The 14,250-nt window shown below is 45.1% G+C and overlaps 1 pseudogene; it reads right to left on the reverse strand.

Annotated features, from left to right (window-relative positions):
- Window positions 1–4,394: 4,394 nt before the first annotated feature.
- Window positions 4,395–6,735, reverse strand: LOC147964966 (uncharacterized; annotated as a pseudogene).
- Window positions 6,736–14,250: the final 7,515 nt, after the last annotated feature.

A 14,250-nucleotide genomic window follows, 5' to 3' on the forward strand; every position in this document is an offset into this window, starting at 1 on the left:
AAATGACACCATCTATCAGTGCTAAAATCAGCGGATCTCGGGTAGGGGGTCCCGAGCTAGTTCTAGGAACAATGGTAAGAGGGGACGAAGGGAGATAGTGTTAACCCAGGTTCAGGCCCTCTTGAAGAGGTGAAACCCTACGTCCTGCTTTGATTATATTGATGTGATGAGTACAGAGTACAAGATGATCTACCTCGAGATCGTATGATTGTGTTCTAAACCCTAAGGCTGGGAATCGTGCCTCTAAAGACTAAACCCATTGGCTTGTATATGCACCTGGGGTACCTAGGTTACACACATGGTCGGTTGCCAATGCGCCGGCTATAGAGCAATCCTTGAAGTACACGCCAAGTCTTCGGAGGTTTCCATCTTGATTACGTCGAGGTTCATAGCTTCGGAGGTCCTTCCTTTTAGTGATTGGCGGGCCATGAGCCCGGCCCATGGACTGCAGGTAGTATAGGTTAGCACCCTTTAGTCCAGGACATCGTCAGTAGCCCCTGAACTGGTCTTCGAAGCCGAAGACAGCAGCTTCCTCCTCGGAATGGTTCCTTTAGTTGATGTCTTTGGCTTGGCAGACAAGTTCCCCCTTTGTCAATGTGTGTTCGGATCCGAGGTCATTCAAATCATCCTTGGCTCCCAAGAGTCCAAGCATCCGCGTTGCTCAGACCAAGAAACCTTCTCCCTGAGCAATCCGAAGACTTGCATCTCGGATCTGTTTACGGGACCCATCGAACATGGTCCCAATTATTGCTTATACTTTTCTTGACTCTCGTGCAACTGGGGAACAAGCGTATTGATGGCTGGATATCGAAACGTCCCCCATCGCCTGATCTACCAGGGTATTTCACCATCTAGGGTTACAACAAATGTTTTACACCAACATTTCCTCATCTTGCTTCAATACGAAATCCTTCCCTCAGGCTAGCTGAAGAGCTTCCGCAATGGTAGGCGCCCCAGGTTCGTCGATGCATCCCCACGGTCCTCTCCTGGGTGAATGGGGAAGTAGCTCTATCACTCGTCTTCAATTAAATCGACTCGCGACTTAGGGCTATTTGCCTGATTCCGATCTTGCGCTTACGCGCCCTGGTTTGACGTCCATAGATGGCCCGGTGCTCACAGATAATCACCCCACACCACACGGGGGGGGGGGGGGCAAGTTTGTTTCGTCCCCTTCCTCCAGCTTCATCCGTTCCTTAGGGGTTTGTTAGAGTTCTATGGGATCCAACCCCACCATCTTACTCACAACTCAGTCTTGCATATCGCGGGATTCGTCACCCTCTGCAAAATGTACCTTGGATGCGAGGCTCACTTTGGGTTATGGAGGAAATATTCCTGCTTAATGCCCTATTCCTGAGATGGGAAAATTCATGAGGTCGGAGGGGCCGAGGTATGCCGAATTGCTGGGGTCGGCTATCTCCTAGGCACCCCCATGGAGGATGTCAAGATGTGGACTACCGAATGGTTCTACATGACTGACGTCCCACTTTATAACCCCGTCCTACGCTTCATGTCTTCTCCCACACACCTCCCAAGAAGCATTTCAATTAGCTGCCAAGGAATCCCTCTCAAGAAGACGACATTGCTACTTGTGAGCTGCGTTGGGATTTTCTCCTAAGAGGAAGGGTTAATAAATACAGTAGCAGATAAGTATCTTCCTCAATGAGAACCAAGGTTATCAAACCAGTAGGAGAATCACACAAAGCCTAGTGAACAACACCTGCACACACAAGAGCAAATACTTGCACCCAACGCGAGTAAGAGGGTTGTCAATCCCCTTTGAACTCGTTACTTGCTAGGATAAATCTGGTAGTTATAGATATATAAATTGAAAACTCTGTTAAAAATATATAAATTAAAAAGTAAAATAACAAGAGTAAAATTGCAGCAAGGTATTTTTGGCTTTAGTAATATGATAAAAGTAGACCCGAGGGCCATAGTTTTCACTAGAGGCTTCTCTCTTGAAAAATAGCATACGGTGGATAGACAAATTACTGTTGGGCAATTGATAGAAAGCACATAATTATGATGATATTCATGGCTATGATCATGTATATAGGCATTGCGTCCGTGATAAGTAGACCAGAACGATTCTGCATCTACTACTATTGCTCCACCAATCGACCGCTATCCAACATGCATCTATGGCATTAAGTTCATGACGAATAGAGTAACGCTTTAAGAAAGATGACATAATGTATACAAATAAACTCAAGCAATGTGGTTAGACCCCGTCATTTTTCCCTTAATGGCAACAATACAATACGTCCCTTGTTACCCCTACTAACATTGGGCGAGGACACCGCAAGATTGAGCCCATCACAAAGCACCTCTCCCACTAAAGATAAATCAATATAGTTGGCCAAATCAAATGGATAGATCGAAGAGAAATACTGTAACACCCACGATGCGGCTATATCTCCCACGTGTCGGAGCACGACTTAGAGGCATAACCGCACAGTAGGCATGTCGCAAGAGGGGTAGTCTTCACACATCCCATGTACTGAATATGAAAGGGATAGATAGTTGGCTTACAATCGCCACTTCACACAATACATAAATATAGCATTACATCATCCAGAATACAATCAAGGTCCGACTACGAAACCAACATAAATAAAGACAACCCCAAATGCATAGATCCCCGATCGCCCCAACTGGGCTCCTCTACTGATCATCTGGAAAGGAAACATAGTAACGTCCCGAATCCTCGTCGAACTCCCACTTGAGTTCGGTCGCGTCCCCTGCACTGGCATCATCGGCACCTGCATCTGGTTTTGGAAGTAATCTGTGAGTCACGGGGACTCAACAATCTCACACCCTCGCGAACAAGACTATTTAAGCTTATGGGTAGGAAAAGGTAGTGAGATGGATATGTAGCAAGCACTAGCATATATGGTGGCTAACTTACGCAAATGAGAGCGAGAAGAGAAGCAAAGCTCTGTCGAGAGGCTATAATGATCAAGAAGTGATCCTGAAACTACTTATGTTCAATCATAACACGAGACCATGTTCTCTTCCCGGACTCCGCCGAAAAGAGACCATCATGGCTACACACGCGGTTGATTCATTTTAATTAAGTTAAGTGTCAAGTTTCTACAACCGGACATTAACAAATTCCCATCTGCCCATAACCGCGGGCACGGCTTTCGAAAGTTCAAAACCCTGCAGGGGTGTCCCAACTTAGCCCATCACAAGCTCTCACGGTCAACGAAGGATATTCCTTCTAGCGGGAAGACCCGATCAGTCTCGGAATCCCGGTTACAAGACATTTCGACAATGGTAAAACAAGACCAGCAAAGCCACCCGATGTGCCGACAAATCCCGATAGGAGTCGCACGTATCTCGTTCTCAGGGCAACACCGGATGAGACTAGCTACGAGTAAAACCAAACCTCAAGTTTCCCCGAGGTGGCCCCTCAGACAGCTCGGTTCGGACCAACACTCAGAGGAGCACTGGCCCGGGGGGGGGGGCAATTTGAGGAAATGCCACATCTTCCGTGGAACTTTGCCCCTATACCACACCTTTCTTTTTATTAGATTATATACCACACCTTTGAGTAGTAGCTGGACAAAATACCACAAATAGTTTTTTCCTTCTTTTGCACCATCAGGCACTCACGTCATATATATTAGGATGAATTTGCCCTCAGCTCATTTCCTGGTCATACGAGGTGATCACAGAATGAAGCACGGCGCCGCCTCGTCGTGCCTACTCCCGGCGCCGCCGCCTCGCTGTACCAGCTCGCCAGTGAGCCGCCGTCTCGCCGTGCCTCCTTTCCCGCACCACCACCTTGCCGTTCCTCCTTCCCACTTATCGCCCGTACCTATGCAGCGCATGCCCCGTCCAGACTTAGCTGCTCGTTGCAGTACTGGCTGGCTGGAGAAGTTCTCGTTGTACATGCTGGCTGCTCCATCAGTTGCAAGCTACTCGTTGCTCTGATTGCTAGCTTTATTAGCATATGGCTCAAATACTAGTAACACACACTAATAAATTTCTTACCTGATGGCTGTACCAACTATTGCAAACAGATATGGATGCTTGTCCATATGGATGTAATCAAAATTCAGATTGGGATGTAACATGTGGTGATATATAGTTCTGTTGATAGGGATATAATCAAAATTTCTACAACATTTTCACCTAAAATTTTGACATGACCTCTCTCTATATATGTACCACACATATCAAAAGAAAATATATATATGTGACAATCCAGAATTAATATATCTGAAAAGTTGCATCAAGCTTTTAAGTGAATAATCATCTGAGTACACACATTGACAAAATCACAAACATTGAAATACAGGAATTTAATCGAAAAGCATCGACTTGTTAAAGAAGTGGCATTAACTTCGTGCAGATCACTAAACATAACAAGATTACAAAGTGGCATGCTACACTCTTTTTCTCTTCCTCGACGTGAGCTTTTTTGTGGCCTTCACAACTACTTTTGGTGGAGAAGTGGGAGTCCCAGTTTCCATAGAAAGTTGCCTACACAATACATCAATTTCATGCATTAAAAAAATAAGACCAATGTTATACACAATTCAAGAAATAAATCAGATTTGTTTTCACCTCCTTGTGATTGGAAGAGGGCTGCCTTGTAGGACAGCCACTGAAGATGTACCTCCAAGAGGGCTGCGAAGAGATGATTGACTACACAAAAAAGTATTGTGTAAGATAAAAACATGCCACAATTGTAGAGATATTGAAGATAGGCTGGAAAAAAGTTACCTACGCGTCATAGGTCGAGGGCTAGCTTGTGGGACACCCAATGGAGACATCCCTCCAAGAGGGCTACGAGGAGATGATTGACTACACAAAAAACATTGTTTAAGATAAAAACATGCCACATTTGTAGAGATACTGAATATAAGGCCAAAAAAATACCTCCTAGTCATAGGGCGAGGGCTCGCTTGTGAGACAGGCAATGGAGACATCCCTCCAAGAGGGCTACAAAGAGATGATTGGCTGCACAATATGTAGTTTGAGAAAAAAATATGCCATGCCCACTTGAGAAATTGGAGGGAAGCTTTATTTATTACCTCCTTGTAACAGGACGTGGGCTGGCTTGTTGGAGAGCATCTCCTGGGATTGTACATTCAACATCAATTTCGGTGTTTGGTTTTATCTTTCTAGGTTTCGATTTCCTGTCAAGAAATCCAAATATTGTTACAAACTCGAGCATTACAAGAGAAAATATGAGTTAAGAAAATCTGAATCAATATAAATGACCTTTTCTTCACTCCATTAGTTGGGCATCCAGCTTGCCTGTGTCCAAGTTGCTTACACTTCTTGCACCTGTTTTGGCTTCCTAATTGACCTTTTGGTGGTGGTTTCTTTTTATAATGTCCTCCTCCATTTTCAAGGCAACTTTTAAATCTCAACTTTCTTTTTCTTCCCTTGGAACTTTTGGGGAGTGGTGCATGCAATACAAAATCTAATTTAACATTAGGCCATTGTGATCGATCTGTGAGGGGCTCTACAACCTCCTTATATGCTGCCCTAAACCTTTCTAGAGAGTAGTACTCATGAAGATAATCTTCCATCTTCACGTTCCTTTTCCCAATCAAGAAAACAAGTGCATGTTCACATGGTTTACCTGTGTGCTGCCACTCAAGGCACGTGCACTCACTTTTCTCTATGTTAACCACATGCCTCAAATTGTCTTTGTTGATGTCCCTCACCTCACCTTTCCAATTACTTGATCTGGTAACTTTCAAGTGCCCAAGCCCTCACTTGTTGTACAACTACTGGTAACATTCATCCTTGTAGCTTCTCCCCAATCTTTCTCCTTGTTGCAACCAATTTCATTATCTTTCCATTAAGTGTGTCAGCTAACACATCTACGGGAAGATCTTTGGTTCCTTTTATCCAATTGTTGAAGGTCTCTGCAAGGTTGTTATGAATGTAATCACACTTGATCTCAGTGTCAAAACTAGACCTCATCCACTTCAGATTATGGTAATCTTGCAAGTACTTGCCCACAATTTGGCTAGATTCTAGAACATTGGAAAAGTGGTAGTCAAACACTGATGGTCTATGTGTCTTTCTTGTAGCCCACATGCGTCCAATTATGTCACCATTATATCTTTTTGAAAAATTCTGCATTAAATGCCTAAAACACTCCCTCTGTTCCGCTTGAGGAAAAACTTTCTTAACTGCATTTTCTAGGCCTTTACATGCATCCGTACATATAGCAAGCTTTGAAATTGGTCCTAGTGCTCTATGCAACTGTGTCATGAACCATTTCCAATTATCTTCATCTTCAACCTCAGTGAAACCAAATGCAAGAGGGAACATCCAATTATGTCCATCTAAAGCAGTGCATGCAGCTAAATGACCATTCCACTTTCCATTCAATGCAGTCGAGTCTATGCTAAGATAAGGCCTACATCCAGGATGAAATCCATCTACATAAGGCTTAAGTGCCATAAAGAATCTGTGAAAGTAAACTTTACCGTCCGTTAGTTTAGTATCGACCTCAACAATGCTTCCAGGGGATCTAAGTACCATCTCTGCTTTGAAGTTGAATAGGTAACGGAAGCTACTACCCCAAGAACCATATATCTCATCCTTTGCTCTCTCTCTTCCCTTCCATACAGTGTGATAGCCATTGGTTACGTTCCAATCTTCCTCCAGCGTTTCCTGTAAATCCTTGCAGCCTATGTTCGGAGTTTTCCTCAAGATCTTCTTAGACCTTTCTTGAACCCAATCTTGCGAGGCCATTGCTGAATTTAGCCTGCTACTTGAAACACATGTGTGTGCTGGTCCGATCTGGTTAACCTGCATACATAACAAAGTTGTTAGTGTTCCTCAAATAATATGATGCTACCATAATAGAAATAATAGAAAAGGTGAAATATTAAGCTATGTTAGTACCCTGGTCTTTGTCTTGTCAGCCATAATATGACATGTTATTTTCCATGGACAATCCTCAGCCATACAATGTGCCATCCACCTACTCTTGTCAGCTCTGTGAGTCCCAAGGTTGAATTCTTCATTAATTGCCCATTGCCTCATAGCTCTCCTACAATCGATCATCGTTGGAAAGATTGAACCTTTCTCAACTTTAGGATGATCTTTGTCATATGACATTTCTACATCTTCAGGAACTTGGTCATCAACTGGTATAGCTCCCTCAGCCATTAACTCCTCATTATCATGGCACACAACAACTGGAGCTGGATCCTTTACTGGTTGAGCATCCTCAACCTCATCCTCAATTCCAAGTACCTCACACATGTTTTCCTATGACATAGGAGCTATTATATCATCACCAATAGGAGTTATCTCAAGAGTTGACCAATCAATGACAACACCACCATCAGATTGCACATATCTCTCATTATTACGAAGCACATTACAATTTGTAGAATCATCAACACATGACGCACTACTAGCATTTGACTGGTAAATGTCAGAACTTGAGCAAATGATGTTGTCTACTATCTCACTAGATGGGATATTTTCTGAACAAGATGATGCTGTAACCCCCTTTGCAATGTCCACAACTTGAGCTAGCACAAGCAATTCTTTCTCTTCCCATCTCTCAAGAAATGATGTGAGCAATTTCCAGTAGTTATCAATCCTCTCAACTGATTCAAAATGCTTGTCCTTGCACAAAATATGGACCTCCTGCCCACTCCCCCAAACAACTTTGGACCCAATGAGTTCTATCAGTTTTTCAACAGTAAAACATTTCATGTTAACCTCAAATTCCACATCATGCTGGGAAACTTGATGCTCGCTGCCATCGTCAAGCTTTGCGACAAATCGAAGAACTCTAACAATTAGTTTATAAATGACAACGCGCAACTCCACACCTTCTTCCCTACAAAATTACACGTTTTTTCAAATAGAAACAATGAGTAGGCCTAAGTATATATATTCCTCAATATGCAGTAAACAATTCACGAAATCCTTCAATTCAAAAACTTAGGTTGATCGACTAACCGTTCCAGAGCTGCGCCCTCTATCTCTAACCGTTCTGGAGTTGCACCCCCTAGCTCCATCTATGTGAACAATACGATCTACTCGTACTTGTGAAGCTGCCCACTAGTTCTCCTCTTCCACCATAATCTCCATGCCCTAGGGTTTTTTGATACACAGGTCAGAATTCAGAATTCAGATCAACTGAGAGAGGGAGAAAGGGATGGAGGGAGCGAGGGAGGGGGAGAGAGCGATAGGGAGGGAGAGAGGCAACCTGTCGGGGCGGCGGCAGAACGTATGTGTGGACCGTCCGGGAGTACAGGAAGCAGGACGAGGTGACGGCAGGATGAAGCACGTCGAGGTGGCGGCGCGCCTGCAAAGAAGGAAGGGCGAGGCGTCAGTTCGGGGAAGGAGCACGGCGAGGCGGCAGCTCGCCATGGCGGAGGCACATGGAGGCGGTGGCGCTGGGAGGAGCACCGAGGCGGCAGCGGCGGCGCTGGGAGGAGCACCGAGGTGGCGGGGCGGCTGCGTCGATCGTTTCGTATGACCAGAAACGAGCTAAGGGCAAATTCGTCCTAGCAAAAATGAGGTGCGGGCCTGGACGTGGAAAAGAAGAAAAAACATCAATTTGTGGTATTTTATCTAGCTATTGGTCAAAGGTGTGGTATATAATCCACTAAAAAGAAAGATGTGGTATAGAGGCAAAATCCCAGGAAACATGTGACATTTTCTCAATTTGCTCCCAGGGGGGGGGGGTTAAAATAAGATGACCCTTGAGTCTGCAGAACCCAAGGGAAGGTATATGGTGGTAGGTAGGCAAATGGTAAAACCAAGGTTGGGCCTTGCCAGAGGAGTTTTATTCAAAGCAAACTGTCAAGGGGTTCCCATAACACCCAATCGCGTAAGGAACGCAAAATCAAGGAACATAACACCGGTATGACGGAAACAAGGGCGGCAAGAGTGGAACAAAACACCAGGCATAAGGCCGAGCCTTCCACCCTTTACCAAGTATATAGATGCATTAAAGTAAACAAGATATAATAATGATATCCCAACAATAATCATGTTCCAACAAGGAACAAACTCCATCTTCACCTGCAACTAGCGATGCTATAAGAGGGGCTGAGCAAAGCGGTAACATAGCCAAACAATGGTTTGCTAGGAAAGGTGGGTTAGAGGCTTGACATGGCAATATGGGAGGCATGATATAGCAAGTGATATGTATCGTGGCATAGCAAAAGAGCGAGCAACTAGCAAGCAAAGATAGAAGTGATTTCGAGGGTATGGTCATCTTGCCTGCAAAGTTCTCCGAGTTGACAAAAGCTTGATCCTCGTAAGCATACTCAATGGGTTCCTTGATCACGTAATCGTCTCCCGGCTCTACCCAAAGCAAGAACACAAGCAAAGGAAACAACAATCAACCATGGTGCAATGCGCAAACAACATGATGCAAAACATGACATGATATGCGGGATGTGATATGCAATGCATATGCGTGCTTCGGAAAGAAAAGATTGAACCAGGCATCAACTTGGCCAACCAAGTGTGCCGCTGGAAAGATGAGTTGATTTCGGTCGAAATTGATATAAAGATCACCGGAATCGGATGCACAGTTTGCAAATGGCAAGCAAAACAATAATGACACAATTCCGCGATTAACAACACGATGCCATCTAGAATGCAACAAGAAACTAAGCTACTGCATACCAACATAGCAAAAAAGCACATGGCAGTGATCTACTCAATATGCTTGCCAAAAGATGAACACTGAGCTACGGCTAATTCACACAATAGTAGGTTCAAACAAGCATGGCAAAAGTGCAAAAGATATCAGAATCACAGACTTAGTGAAAATAACAACATGTCAGGAATTAACATCAGGAAGCAAAATTTAGAGCAATATAACAACATGCTACAGGAACAGAACATAGAAAACAAAGGCATGGCATGAATCTACTCAAAGCATAGATCAAAAGACCCTTACTGACCATAAGCCAAAAGGGCACAGAAAATATGATGGCACCCATGTAAACATAGCAAGTTTCGTTAACAGATTCAGACTTAGCAGAAAAACTGAGCATGGCAAAACAGCGATATGAAGGCATCTTTGCGAGCTCGATTCACTCATCACAAGGCATTGCATGGCAAGATAAGCATAGAAATAGCAAGAAGACATGTTCATTAAGCTAACCATGGCAAGAACAAGTCTATAGCATGCATGGATCAACTACAACAACCTTGGCAAAATTGATTAACACGTAAACAATCTGCCAGGAACATTTCATAACAAAAGTAGAGCAAGATTAAGTCATGCTAGGGCACTCCATAAATGCAAACAGGGGCATGGATGGATAGAGCATAACCATATGTCAAAATCATCCTTACTGAACATACTCAAAAGAAGCATGGAACTCACTGTAGCAACATGAACACATGGCATAAAAATAACAGCAGGGAAAAGCCAGTGAAATTCTAAGTCCCTGAAATCAGCAATATCATGAGAGCTAGTTTGCATGCATGTGCTAGTCACCACATTGATCATAAAAATACATGGCATACACCCCTATAGAGATGGCATGGAATAGCCCAAAACACATGTAGAGCTCATGCCCATTTGCAGCACACAACAAATGTGGCAAAAATGACAAATACTCATAATCTGCTAAGTAACAGGAACTAACATTTTATAGCACTCTTGCATCAACGATTTGGGCATCAAGATGGACTCAAGCAAGCATGTCACAATGGAACAAAATGAAAAGCACATCATGATGAACATTTTGATATATTGCACGCACATAACGGAGCTGCGGATGAGAAGTTATATCATGATGAATGGTGCTTGAAAATATAGTAGATGAAAATGACTTAGGGAAAAAGAGGGGGGAGTGGACCTCCAGATCTAGGGTTGACCCGGCACGGACATGCTGGTAGGCCCGGATCTCGCCGGAGATGCATTGGGACGGCGGTCGGAGCAGGTAAGATGGCCGGAGGGGAGGAGAGGCGCCAGATCCGGGTCACCGAAGGAGGATGGGGCGGCGCCGGAGTTGGGCGGCACCGACGGTGGTCGGGCGCGGCGAGGCGCGCGGTTGGCGACGGTCGGCGCGAGGCAGAGGTGACGCCGGGGCGAGACGGCGGCGGCGCGCCGGCGGCAGGGCAGCGAAGGCGCGGGACGGCGGGCGGCTCAGGGAGGAGCCGGGCGTGTGGGGCGGCGGCGGCCGAACCGGCCCCGCGGGGGCCGGCTGCGGGTCGGGCGGGCCGGACGGCGGAGGCGGTGGCACTGGCGATAGGTGGCGGACAGCGATTGGTCGGGCGGCGGCGGCGGGTTTCGTCCGGCGCGGACGGACACGTCCGGTGGCAGCGGGGGGGGGGGGGGGGGATTTTTAGGGTTTCGCCCGAATTTGGAGGAGGGGGCACCTATTTATTCATGGAAGGAGGTGGGAGTGTCCAAATGGAGAGCGGTTTTAGGCCACGCGATCGTGATCGAACGGCCGAGAGGATGGAGGGGTTTTGGATGGGTTATTGGGCCACTTTGGAGGGGTGTTGGGCTGCAACACACACGAGGCCTTTACGGTTCCCCGGTTAACCGTTGGAGTATCAAACGAACTCCAAATGGCACGAAACTTGACAGGCGGTCTACTGGTGGTGTACCAAGGCCGCTTGGAAAATCTCGGTCCATTCCAAGAATGTTTAACACCTGCTCACGAAAAGAGACAAAAGGGGGCGCCGGAGGACGTAGGAGTGTCGGATTGCAAAGCGGACAACGTGGAAAATGCTCGGATGCATGAGAAGAACACGTATGCAAATGCGATGCACATGATGACATGATATGAAATGCATGACATGGACAAAATGCAAAACAAAGACAAAACCCAACCACGAGGGAATCTCATAACTTAACACCGAAAATGGCAAGAGTCGGAGTACAAATATGGCGAGTTACATCCAGGGCGTTACAAATACAAACCTATAAAATCACGCATAATAAAGTTCAGGAAATACTCAATTACTTTAAATGAATATTCCAATCATAAACCTACAATTCATCGGATCCCAACAAAGACAACGCAGAAGAAGATTACATTGAATCGATCTCCATGAAGATCATGGAGAACTTTGTATTGAAGATCAAAGAGAGAGAAGAAGCCACCTAGATACTGAGAAAATGTCAAAGTGTCACTATGGAGGTCGGAACAAGCGTCTACCTACCAAGTGAATTGTGATTGAAATGACGATGGCAACAGGTTGAGCTCTATCCACTGAAATTGAATCCATCAATGCGGTAAAGGACAGAGCAGAAACAAATCCTCCATTTCCTTGCCTTGCGACCGAACAAAGAAGAAATGCTAGAGTGAGGAGACCTATTGGTTGACCAACTGAAGGAAACAACGCCTCTCCTGCTTTGCTTACTTTTGGCCAGCATTCGTCTTCGGCTGACAATAGCGTTTGCAGCTCTATTGGAAATCGAATTTCTATGCCCGTCCATAAAAAGCATCAACTTCTAGTGCCGCCATCCACCACAAGAGTAGGTAACCTGCTCGCTCTTTTCTCTATCGGGGGATCTAGGTATATCTTCCAACTCTCCTTCCTGCACACTGGCATAGAAAGCAGCCTCATAAACTGCATTTTGTAACTGAACCTCCATAGTTTTCAAACCTAAGGGTGGATCAAAAGGCACCGGTATTCTCTAATCTAACTTGAATTCAGATCAATAATCAAGGGGCACAAGAAGAAGGCAAGAGCGCGGTTCCGGCTAAAACCAACTCTGCGAGGAAAGCAGAACTCAGCGGTGACTGATCCGCTCGAACCACACTACTTACTTAGGCTCACTTACGAGAGCTCCCCTGACTCTGATCTCTGATCTAGTAGATGCGAGAAATCAATCCAACTCCATCTGATCTTATGATCTTTGTAGAGGACAAAGGTACTAGGGATATTTCCTCCATTTATATTCATAAGAAAGAACTCCCACTATTCGTTTGTATCAGCCTTTAGCGGGTCTTGGTGAATCAAAAAAGGCATAGATAATGCGCATTGCTTTTGAGTTCGATTTGAACTAACTAGTTTCCACGGTTCTCCAGGAACCTACCGTTTGTTTGGAGTATAGCCAAGTGGTAAGGCATCGGTTTTTGGTATCGGCATGCAAAGGTTCGAATCCTTTTACTCTAGATTATGAAGACCCGATCGGATTTGTCAAGAACGAGCTAACAACTACATGGGAAGCGACTCAGTATCAACATACCACCTGCCCGTCTTATCAATGACAATCATCCGTTTGGATGAGGCCATTCTAAGGGTTGTTTAGGATTGGTATGTGCTCTCTTCCCACAGAGTTCTTGTCCCCATGACCAGTATCACCAGAGGCAAGACCTGTAAGCATCAAGCCAGCCAAGAAGTAGAAGCTGGTAAAGATGGCACAAACAAAAGAAGAAAGGAACTTGGTTGGTGATCTTACATACGGGAGGCCTTCTATAGAGTCAGGCAAATAGTGATTTCGCTATAGATACTGGGATCAGAAAATGGTAGTGGATGTGGATGCCGAACAGGTGGCACGAAATGCTCATTCAACGGACGGAGTCATACCACCGCCTCCTCCTACAAACAAGCAAGTTCTAAGCTTTATCGATCTTCTCCGGCTCATGAAACTCTGGTCTAATGCCCGCCTTTAGAAATGACCCATTTCTTCCTATTATCCATATCCACTAGGGGTACGAAGGAGAAGGAGACCAGATGCGTTAAGCTAGTTGGTAAGAGTTCTTGTCATTATTGATAGTGGCCCTAGAGAAAGAGCTTACGCTGATTGTTCTAACTTCATTCATATTTGATTCCGCAACTGAGACCTTTTCCCACATCTGTGCCAGGAGGGCAAGCGGTCAAAGCAGAAAGGCTTCTCGCTTCTCCGTCTGGAAGGACACCAAATGGACCAAATCCCATCGATCTTTCCTTACGACTCGACTTCAAAAAAAGGCCGCAGAGGGCTAAAGGCAGTATCTTTAGTCTACCCAACTCCCTTGCTGCCTATTTCCTTTTATATGGTCATTCTGTGGGGCCACAAGCACCATCAATTGCATTATCCCCGGCACCACACATCATTCCAATCAGAATAAGTGGGAATGCTGGTTGGAAAGACAGAGAAATAGAATAATGAGAATCATATGGTCTGCTTGGGAAGATAAGCGAAGAAAGCTCTAAGGTTTCCCTTCCTGCATTCAGAGCTTATCAATTCGTCCCATGCTATATAGTGAAGCAAAGCTATCTATAAATCGAGCATATCTTTTATCCGGAAGGTAGTGGGCTTTCACTCGTACTCTCCCTTCC

The sequence above is a fragment of the Triticum urartu genome, chromosome 6A (genome assembly GCF_056163025.1).
Source record: "Triticum urartu cultivar PI428250 chromosome 6A, HENAU_Tu73, whole genome shotgun sequence".
NCBI classification, from domain to species: domain Eukaryota; kingdom Viridiplantae; phylum Streptophyta; class Magnoliopsida; order Poales; family Poaceae; genus Triticum; species Triticum urartu.